The 11803-nt window shown below is 38.7% G+C and overlaps 1 non-coding gene across 1 annotated transcript; it reads right to left on the bottom strand.

The window, feature by feature from the left end:
• Window positions 1-1140: 1140 nt before the first annotated feature.
• LOC126003163 (U6 spliceosomal RNA) lies at window positions 1141-1244 on the bottom strand. The gene has a single exon (XR_007493699.1). It is a non-coding gene; the product is annotated as a U6 spliceosomal RNA (small nuclear RNA).
• Between the last annotated feature and the right edge of the window lie 10559 nt (window positions 1245-11803).

Below are 11803 nucleotides of genomic sequence, written 5' to 3'. Positions count from 1 at the left end.
ATCACTGGGTGTGGCCTGAACCCCCCCCCAAAAAAAAAAAAAAAAAAAAAACCAAACCAAACCAAACAGAAAAACAAATACAAAAGCTATTGTTAGATTGTGTTGAAAATTAAATAAATTTTTTATTTAGAAACCTTAGTTTGCAAAGTTTCCCCTAATAGTTTCAGGTATACAATGTTCTTAACATTAGTCCTACCACCAGTGGCAACTTCCTCCACCAATGTCCCAGGTTCTCTCTATACCCCAGCCTGCTGCTGTGACAGGCACTTAAAAGATGAATTACTGGCTGTCTGGGTCCCAAGCTTCTGGCTCTGTGATTTAGCTATATGCTTAAATCACACCTCCACACTATCAATGAACGTTGATGCCTTGGGCAAATGTCCCTGTTACCTCTTGTTCACCTCTTCTTTTTCATGTTGTAAGCTTTGTTTCAACTGATTTCAAGAGAATTCTCCATCTTTGAGGACATTCATGTTAAGGGTGAAGGGAACATGATTTTAGTGTAAAAGGCCACAGGGTTGGAATAATTTCATATTAGATCCTACTAGACTATGTTAGAATCCTCTTATCAAGGTGGTGTTGGTTGAAATAATCTGCTCTTAATGTTCGTTCCACAAAGTTTTTCAAGAACATGCACACATACAATATTATTGTCTATACCTTTACTTGTCACTTGACAAAAATTGATGCAAATAGAAACCAGTAATGCTGTTTTTTTTTAAATAGCATTGACTTCCAATGAGGAGTACACAAGTCTGTTTATCCAATTTAATTATAAATAAAAGTTAAACATATTTAAGGCCTTTTAGTTAAGGCCTGGAAATTGGTGTCTTGCTACAATTGGTCTAGACTAGTGCCAATCTACAAGCATGTAAAGAGTTGGAAAGCTCTGCTGTACTACAGTAGATATTAACTGCAGCTCAGTGTGCCAGTGCTCAGAGAGGTAAGTGTAAAGGGGAAAAACATTACTGTAATTTCCTTCATTACCTGATTATATTTTTAGGAAGTTTGTCAGGAAAAAATTTAAATACTTTTTGCATCAGTGACTACAATCTTTTATTGGCCTTTAGTTCTGGTTAAAATAGCCAGGTACTGAACAATTAACAGAGTCTTTTTTTTTTTAAAGTCTATTTATTAATGAAAAATATGGAACGCTTCACGAATTTGCGTGTCATCCTTGCGCAGGGGCCATGCTAATCTCTGTATCGTTCCAATTTTAGTATATGTGCTGCCGAAGCGAGCACAATTAACAGAGTCTTACTTGTTCTCACAACATGCTTAATAGCTTGTGTGTATTTCTTCCATTACACAGATGGTAAAAGTAATTTTGGAAGTGACTGACTCTGGTAACACAGTTGTTTGTATGTGTCCTCAAAACTCAGGGGTGAGAGGGTGGGTGGGCAAGATTTAAGCTGAGAGATAATATAAGGTTTAAGCTTAGAGGTAAGAAGGTGCTTGCCTTGTATGCAGCCTATCCCAGTTCAATCCCTTGCACCACTTACAGTACTCTGCTCCCAAATCCCTCACCAAAAAAAGGCAAGGTTTAGAATAGGGTGGATTATTTTGGATTATTTAACCCAGGATGGGGTTAAAATGACTCCATTACAGATATTTTCTTTTTTTTTTTAATTTTTATTTTGATCATAATGGCTTACATATCTTTCACAGTAGTATTTTAGGTACATATCAACATTGAATCAGGGGAATAGCCATCACCAAATTTGTCCTCCCCCCATCCCAGTTCCCCTTCCAACCCATATACTCCACCATCACCCCCCGGACTGCTAGAGTAGGTGGTCCCCTCTTTGTCCTGCTCACTATTAGTCATCATATATCTGTTTGGTTCTGGTACCCTCCCCTATCTCCCCCTCTAAGAAGCAGAGTTAGATAAATCGAGTTATGTGGCTTTGTTTGAAGGAAAGAAAAGCAATAGATTGGGGTACAAAATAAGAGGAAAAAAAAAGAAGTCAAATATGCTGAAAATAGGCAGAGTCCTTCCAGAGGATTTCAACCTCAGTTTGAGAGAGGATGTGAAAAGGGCAATTGAAACACCACCACAATACAGAAAGAAATATCAAATTAAATATCCAGTGAGCACCACAGCAATAAAGACAAGCACCACACAACAGTCTCGGTTCTGAAATCAACTCATGCCGGAGTGCAAAAAGAAAAAGAAAGATAAGATAAAATCAAATAAAATAATATTGGAGACATCAACTTCAATCTCTACACTAATATAAAGATGTCAAAAAATCGATCAATTGATAAATAACTATATGGAAAAATGATTGTTTTGTGCTTTTTTCCCCCCTGCATAGGCACAGTAACTATTGGGGATATTATAGAGGGAATTCCATTAGCCTAGGAGATACAGGGTTTCTCCCCCTCTGAAGTGTACTGTCATGGGATTAACTATAGACTCCTTGCATAATCATTTACTCTCCCCTTGGTGTTTTCGTGGTGTATGGAAGACTTCTGCTTCGTCATGGATGGTAAAATCAGACCTCTGTATCTAGAGATCTTGGTGATTGTGCAGCTCAAGGAATGGAGCTTATGATGAAGTCTTTCTTTGTGGTTCAAATCTCACCTTTCATTGTTGTTTTTATGGAATCACTTTCTCCCTGTAGGTATACACTACTTAGCACCTGATTTGTTGGCTTACATTTCCAAGGACCAAGCTTAATTACCTATTTGGTTTTTTTGCAATTGGGGTAGGGCAGATTGCTGCCACACCCAGTGGTGCTTTGGTTTGGCTGTACTCCTGGATATTGCCAGGATCCAACTCAGGTCAGCTGTGTGCTAGACAAGTGCCTTATCTGCTGTACTATTTTTCCAACATTCTAAGCTACCTTCTTTCTTTCTTTTTTTAAATTTTTTGGGGGGTCACACCTGGGGTGGTACTCAGGCTTTGTGCTGAGAAATGACTCCTGCAGGCTGAGATGTTGGGATCGAACCAGGGTCAGTCCTGGGTAGGCAGAGTGCAAGACAAATGCCCTACCACTGCGCTCTAGGCCTCTAAGCTGCCTTTCTTAAAATCAAATCATTTGAAACTTATGGGTCTTTAGACTTGTAACTTTAGACTCCACTCACAAAACAAATGTTTTAAGTACCATATAAAGACACTTTCCAAATCTGCATTTCACTGAGCTAAGACTAAACTGGCCTTGTTGGTTTTTCTAAAAGGTACTTTGGTTTTCTAAGTCAGTTCTTTAGTTTATACTGTGTACAAATATATTTCTATGACTCAAGCCTTTTTTAGGAAACGTTGAATCTTTTAAGTCAAATTAACTTAATCAGAGCTGTGCTTCTTAGCTACAGATATCTTTCTATCTTCTACTCTTGATTTTAGTCCACCTGCTCACATTTTTCATTAGGGGAATATAGAAAGCATTGCAATGAACCATTGGAATGCTTTTTCTTTAATCAATAGATTAACAACAGTACTCATAATCTTGATGTATGAGGCTAAGCCAAGTTAGTTTCTCATCCTAGCCTCACCTCATCAAATTTACTTGCAAGTCTTCCAATATACTTCTATACATTTTACATCCTTTTCTCTTTTACCTTGGCCTATAGGTAGTTTCAAATCAGGACAGAATGCCTTTTACCTGGTGCTACTTCTGACCTTATGGAACTTTGGCTGGCCTTCCTTCCTCAGTGGACTATGAAGTTGAACAGTGATTTGCTGCTCTTTGTTTTAGCAGTGATTCCAATCTGGATCTCTTATTTTATTAACTTTATCTGTAGACTCATGACTGACTGACTGACTGAATTAATTAATTAATTAATACAAATACCACTTATTCAGTCCATCCTTCCAACTGATTTTTAACTACCTAAGACAAAGATGTTAATAAAATATCTTTAGCTGGGTTGGAGAGATAGTTTAGTTCAGAAGGTCAACTAATATTTAATCCTGGAACTATCTAGGGTCCCCTGAACTCCACAAAGAGCAATCCCTGAGCACAAAACTAAGAGTAAACATTGGTGATGGGAATGTTGCACTGGTGAAACCCAACCACAATCCCGTTTGTAATCAAAGTGTTTAAATATAGATCGTAAAAAAAAAAAACTACTTTCAAAAAAAAAAAAAAACCTAAGTAAAGCTTGAGCACTATTGGGTTTGGCTCCAACACAAAACAAACTAAAGCTTCTCTAGCAAATCAAATTTTTTAAATCTCTATCATCTACCACATGTCAGTTGCCTTAGTGCAGGCAGAGCACACCCACTTTTCAAAGTGGAAGAATCATAAGATAATTTTGAAGCACTTAGCCATGACAATACCTGCAGCATGTGCTGGCTAAGATTAAATTTAAAGCAATAATAAATTCTGTCAAGAGAAAAAAAATGCACTCATCAAGGTATTTTATTTGGAAAGTAATTAGGTCACAATTTTTATTCATAATATCACCTGAACATTATACAGCTAAATTAAAAATTATGCAACCGTAAGGTAATTTTTAAAAGTTTCGATGGTCAGACTTAAATATGAGATTTTATTCAAATTATTTTTTCAAGAGTAAGAAAAAAATGTTTAAAGTAGGAAAGTACTAAATTATATTTATAGCAACATACAATACTGTATTGTGGCTGTTTAATAGAGATACTACGGTATCTTCTAGAAACTTAAGAAATGAATTTTGAGAGATGGATATTTTCAAACTTACAAAGAAACTCTCTTAAGTAACAAATCTAGAAGCAGAAATTGTGTTTTACTGTTTTTTTTTTTTTTTCTCTTCTGTTACTGACTTGCATGCTGTTTTTGAAAGAGAGGTTTCGGGCTCGGAGAGATAGCACAGCGGTGCTTGCCTTACAAGCAGCCGATCCAAAACCTAAGGTGGTTGGTTCGAATCCCAGTGTCCCATGTGGTCCCCCGTGCCTGCCAGGAGTTATTTCTGAGCAGACAGCCAGGAATAACCCCTGAGCACCGCCGGGTGTGGCCCAAAAACCAAAATAAAAAATAAAAAAAAAAAAGAAAAGAAAAAAAAAAGAAAGAGAGGTTTCATCACACCCATTGTTCTGCTCCTGAATTTGCTCCAGAGACCTTCTCTGGTGGCAGGGATGAAACCAGGGTTGGCTCCATGCAAGGCACCTTAACCCTTGTACTATTTCTCTGACTCCTGATGTGTGTGTGTGTGTGTGTGTGTGTGTGTGTGTGTGTGTGTGTGTGTGTGAATTTGTTTTGGGGCCACACTCAGCAGTGCTCAGGCATTATTTCTGGTTCTGCACACAAAAATCACTACTGGCAGACTTGGAGGATCATATGGGATTCACAGAAAGTACCCTACCTGTTGTGCTACACTCCTGCACCTGACTTCTATTCTTGACCTGAATATAGAGTACCAAATACCCCAAATGACAGTGTTAGAGAGAAAGTATAGCATGTAGAGCCCTTGTCTTATGCTAGGGCTTGATCTCTGGCAGACCCCTGAGCCAGCCCAAAATGATCCCTGAATTCAGAGCCAAAAATGAGCTCTGAGTACCCCCAGGTGTGGTCCCAATCAAAATAATCAAGCAAAACCAACCAAACAAAAAAAATCTACAAATAAAATTCTCCCAATGAATAAAGGTTTGTATTCAGGAAATTAGGAATCAATGCAGGGTTTCCTAGTATAGTGAATTCTGGAATTCTTTCTCTCCTCTTGTCTCTGGAGGCAGTCAAAGGCTCCTGGTCCTACACTTGTAGGGGGGTTGAATATAGGAACCTAGGTCTAAGTCGGTGCTCATTTGAGCTGGTATTTATTATCACAAAATAACATTGTTCACCTTAGCCAATTTCCTGAGTATGTAAAAAGGCAGAAAAATCATTACATTTTCTTTGCAGCATATAAAACCTAATCTTATCTTTTTTGTGTATTGTATGATGACACAAGCCTAAGGGATCCCAGAAAAGAACCAAAGAAAAGCAATTAACATTATCCATCCACTCAGCAGTCAGATTGTAAACTAGAGCAGACCATGACGAAGTCAGATTCTGCTAAGATTTTGCTTGGAGAGTTCCTGGTATTCCGTTTACAGATTAACTCTCAGATTCTGGCTGCCCTGCTTGCTCTACCACCCAGAAGGATTTCTGGGTGAAGAGAAAATGAGGAAAATGGAGCATAGCAAAAGAGTTAATGCTACCCTTCATCTATGATTCCACTTAAGCCTTTCTCAGCCTTTTTTCACTGAGTTCCATGCAAAGTTAATAATGATAGTGGTTTAGGGAAATCATGGGAGGCTTCTGTAAACCAAAGGTTGGGAATGCAGTAGGATAGAGAGGATTGAGAAACTGAATTCTACATTATTGCAAGAAACTTTAGTAATAGAGCATTTCGTAACATGCCAAATCTTCAAAAAGAAAGAAATGCATGCGGCATTCCCTAATAGAGTTTAAACAGAATGCTAAAAAGAGCTTGCTGTCCCAGGTCAATGAAACATAAGCTCTCAAGTGCACCATATTATTGATGAGAATAATTATCAGGACTCATTTTGATAAATCTACAGTAAAAGAAGGTTTGTTTTATTTTATTGATTCATTTTGGTTTGTAGGACACACCTCAAGGTGCTCAGGGCAAAACGTAAAATAAAAGAGGTTTAAAAGTCGTGTATTGGCAGCCTATGTGAATAATGAGTTAAACAGAAGCCTCACTACTCATTTAAATTGGTTATTTTTATAAATTATTATCATTTTATAAAGATCAATTTTGGGGAGTTTTGGGTCACACCTGCCAGTGCTCAGAGGTTACTCCCGGCTCTGTGCTCAGAAATTGCTCCTGGCAGGCTTGGGGGACAACATGGGATGGTGGGATTCGAACCACCATCTGTCCTGCTCTGTGCTCAGAAATTGCTCCTGCAGGCTCAGGGGACAACATGGGATGGTGGGATTCGAACCACCATCTGTCCTAAATCAGCTGCATGCAAAGCAAACGCCCTTCCTCTGTGCTATCTCTCTGGCCACTATAAATATAAATTTTGTATAGTTTCTTAGGATTGTTTAAAACACAGATAGTATCATACATCTTTGGGTTTTAAGAAAAATAAAAGACTTTATTTGTAATAATTCTCAGAGACAATAGAAATGAGGTTGGAAGGTTCAGCTCACAATATGAAGCTCATCACAAAGAGTGGTGAGTGCAGTTAGAGAAATAACTACACTGACAACTATCATAACAATGTGAATGAATGAGGGAAGTAGAAAGCCTGTCTCAAATACAGGTGGGGGGCTAGGGAAGTGGGAGATTTGGGGCATTAGTGATGGGAATGTTGCACTGGTAAAGGTGGGTGTTTTTCATATGACTGAAACCCAACTACAATCATGTTTATAATCAAAGTGTTTAAATAAAGATATTAAAAATAAAAAGTGGTGCTGTTTTCTCTTCAAGAAAGAAAGAAAGAGAGAGAGAAAGAAAGAAAGAAAGAAAGAAAGAAAGAAAGAAAGAAAGAAAAAAGAAAAAGAAAGAAAGAAAGATAGAAAAGAAAGAAAGAAAGAAGAAAGTAAGGAAAGAAAGAAAGAATGAAAAAAAGAAGGAAAGACAGAAGAATGAAAGAAAGAAAGAAAGAAAGAAGAAAGAAAGAAAGAAAGAAAGAAGAAAAGAAAGAGAAAGAAAGAAAAGAAAGAGAAAGAAAGAAATAAGCCAATGGTTGATTTAAGTAGATTGAAGGGATGCCCATTTCAATGTTATGGTAATAATCACAAAATTAGGCTCCAGGGGTTCATTTCAATCCCCAAATTTAGCTATTTATTATTCCCCAGAAAAATGTTTCTCATAAGCAGGGCTTATTTATTTCTCAAGTTTTTCCTTATTCATAAATAATGGCTTTCAGGATAGTTTTGTCCAATACTTTTTTGTTTGTTTGTTTGTTTTGAGCCGCACCCAGTGATGCTCAGGGGTTACTCCTGACTATGTGCTCAGTAATTGCTCCTGGCTTGGGGGAACATATGGGATGCCGGGGGGATTGAATTGTGGTCCATCCTAGGTTAGTATGTGCAAGGCAAATGCCTTACCGCTTGCACCACTGCTTCAGCCCCAGTCCAATATATCTTTTTAGCAATATTTGTTTTATTGGGGGTTTACTTTTTTAAAACATTTATTTATTTATTTTATAACTAAAATCTTTAATTGAATAACCTTGAATTACAAAATTGTTCATGATTAAATTTCATACAATGTACAAAACCTGTCACCAGTGCACATTTCCCACCATCAATATCCCCAGTTTTCCTCTTACCCTCCCTCTGCTTGCCTCAGTGGCAGACACCTCTAACTTTCTCTCTCTCTTTCTCTCTTTTGCTTTATTTTTAAATGACATTTTCCTGAACCATCATGACCATCAAATTACAATTCTAAATAGCATACTAAGTTGACTTCAATTTCTTTATATAATCAACAGACACCACTATCAAAATTCACTTCTCATTCTTTCACATACCCTCTCTATCTCTGAGTTCCTAATATTGACTCATTTCCTCATTTGTTGGCTATAGAAGAGATACTGGGGTGGGGTGTTGGAGAGAGAAAACAAACCGTGATCACCAGGCTCTGACAGCTTAATGTGAGATTCTAGAATGGCTGACATCTTCAAGGAGCTGTTTAAAAAATGGGCGAATTCTTGCTACAAACAGGACCAACGAAATCCTAATATATAAATTAATGTGATCCACAGGATATTTAGATGCACACTGAAATTCAAAAAGGAAGTGGGCCTGGAAGTGAGGAATGAATGTAGAGACTGACTAGTATTAACATGGGGATGCTGTAGAAGGTATTGGGAAACTTGGTGGTGACTGCATATCAGAACTCTGACCACTAAAACTATTACAAGCATGGTGCCTAAAATAAAATAATGACAGTTATACAAAATAAAATGAAGAAATTTCAAATGAATTTCAGTTTCAACCGGAGTGTCTTATTGTAAGCACCTAGTGATATGGGAAAGTGCTGATGTCAAGCTCCCCCTGGTGGAGATTCAAATTCCCCTATGTGGCGTCTGGCCTGGGCAGGGTTTTCTTTTTTCATTTTTCTTTTTCTTTTTTTTCTTTTTATAATATCTTTATTTAAACATCTTGATTACAAATACGATTGTGATTAGGCTTCAGTCATGTAAAGAACACCCCCTTCACCAGTGCAACATTCCCACCACTAATGTCCCAAATCTCCCTCCATCCCAACCCCACCCCTACCTGTACTCCAGACAGGCTTTCCAGTTCCCTCATTCATTCACATGGTTATGGTAGTTCTCAGTGTAGTTATTTCTATAACTGCACTCATCACTCTTTGTGGAGAGCTTCATGAAGTGAGCTGGAAGTTCTAGCCCACCTCTCTTTGTCTCTGAGGAATCCGTTCCTCACACGTATATTTATTGCAGCACTATTCACAAAAGCCAGGCTCTGGAAACAACCAAGATGCCCTTCAAAAGATGAATGGCTAAAGAAACTGTGGTAAATATACACAATGAAATATTATGCAGCCATCAGGAGAGATGAAGTAATGAAATTTTCCTATACGTGGATGTACATGGAATCTATCATGCTGAGTGATATAAGTCAGGGAGAGAGATAGATACAGAATAGTCTCACTCATGTATGGGTTTTAAGAAAAAATAAAAGTCATTTTTTGGGGGGGGTTTCTTTTTTCAAAGCTTACCCAGCTCAGTGCTACAGGGAGGAAATATTAAACTCCCATGGTCCGGGAAATGGAGGACAGCCACTATTGCCTTTTACTTGTCATCACCAGAAAGTTCAGATCTCTGGTGACTGCCTCTCTCTCAAACCTTTCATCCCCACTTAGGCTGGTGGGACTGTTTAAGAACTTTTAGGTTATGTATTTCACTATATACCCAGGTATTGTCCTTCTTTACTTCTTGGTCTCCAATGAGGTCAAGATCTGGGCTGCTCTTAGAACTTCATGCTCTTGTTAAATTGTAAACTTTCCCCGTCTGAAAAAGAGAACAGGAGTTTTCAGGAATGTTTAAAATGTAGGCTGGGGACAGCTAAAATGAAGATACTTGAAGCAGCTGGTCAAGGAAAACTGACTTTGTTTCTCAGTTTCACTTGCTCAACCCCACTTGGGAGAGGTTTCCTGTAGCCAATTTCTCAACAGAACTCAGGTTGGAGGAAAGGAAAATCAGTCCTGAATCTTACCTGAAATTTTCAGGCTCATCTCCTTTCTTTGCAGAAAAGAGGAGGAGATGAATAATGAGGTAAGTAAGTTTACTTGGGGAAAAAAAAAAAGGAGGGAAAGAGAGTTTCATACCTAAGAAAGAACATGGGTTTCTCCAGAGTTTTTCGTGCATTGCGGGATGGGACCACCTGATCAGGAGGCTCTCTGGGTGCAGTTTGTGTTGCCAGGGCCTGAACACACCACATCCTCCAATCTTGGCATTGACTTGCCAGCCCAAGAACTTAGAAGCCCTGGCAGGGCACTGGGCCTCCTGTGCACTGCTTTAGAACTCCCTTGTATCCCTTCCCCCAAATAGAAGACTCAAGGTTTTAAATCATATATTTATACAGTTCTTTGCCTCTTTTATTTGGGACACACAAAGAAGTTCATGTGCCAATCTAATCAGAATCATATGGTCTTTTAGAGCTGGTATTACAGAGGGATGTGATATTATTGTTGCTTTTAGTTCTGAAGAGCAGGCTGGAATCATCTAGTAAGCACTCCCAAGGCTACATGGAGAACAGGCACATAGTTCTCACGGTTTTTAAGTCTACACAGTATGGGACTGAGAGGTCTGGAGGGTGTGTTTTGTACCAGGAGTCTTGGGTGAACTCCACCCCACCCCCACACACTCTTTACCTCACTCCAGCACAAGGTTATGACCCTGTCTCCCAAATAACTAGGCAAACCTACTCCTTCACACTAAACTATGTGAAGTAGGTGCGAAGAAGATAAATTAATTAAATAAAAGCACTCCGTTTATAGGTAATATTAAGTACTGATGAACAAATAGGTTTAAGCTCAAGAGGCAGTGCCTGAATAATAGTTAGTCCTAACTATTTTTTATTAATATCTTTATTTAAACACCTTGTTTACAAATATGATTGTAGTTGGGTTTCAGTCATGTAAAGAACACACCCCTTCACCGGTGCAACATTTCCATCACCAATGTCCCTAATCTCCTCCTCCCCTTCCCTACCCCCCTGCCTGTGCTCTAGACAGGCTTTCTACTTCCCTCGTTCATTCGCATTGTTATGATAGTTCTCAATGTAGTTATTTCTCAAGCTGCACTCTTCACTCTTTGTGGTGACCCACATATATTTTTTGTTTTTGTTTTTGAAATGAAATGGTTTCTTCCCAATTTAACTCTCCATTCTCTTCCTGAGGTTTGGGTTTCCCTCCAGTTGCATACATGGTATGTCTGACTGAATTACCCAGGTTCTGTAGATGCGCTGGAGGTCCTAAACAATGAAGGCCCCTCCTCTAGAGAAGCTGACCCCAGTTCTTCCTTACCTCTCCTCTGCAGCTCTTTTTTTTTTTTTTTTATAAGAAAGGGAAGGTGAGAAACAGATCTCAGCTAGTCTAAGGGAGGGTTTTAGTCCCTTTAAAAAGGTTTGTATTTGCATTCTCTTCCCAGGAGGCAGAGTGCCTGCAGCTGTGTGGGTCAGAGGCTAAAAATATCTTTTGTTTTCAGCACTCCCTGTCCTCTCAGTCACTCTTTTTTTTGTCACCCACAGTGCCTTTGAACCACCATCTGCTTCTTCAGGATCCCCTCCCCAACTCTGCCCTCAGGCCTGCATCAGACAGTATTTCCCTGCTTCTTTTAGGCCTATAGGCTTCCTAGAAACAATTTTTTAGAAGGTTAAGACATTGGCAAGGA

The sequence above is a fragment of the Suncus etruscus genome, chromosome 2 (genome assembly GCF_024139225.1).
Source record: "Suncus etruscus isolate mSunEtr1 chromosome 2, mSunEtr1.pri.cur, whole genome shotgun sequence".
In the NCBI taxonomy this organism is placed as follows: domain Eukaryota; kingdom Metazoa; phylum Chordata; class Mammalia; order Eulipotyphla; family Soricidae; genus Suncus; species Suncus etruscus.
Note: the sequence above shows the minus strand (reverse complement) of the source record. Positions and strands in the feature narration are given on the sequence as shown.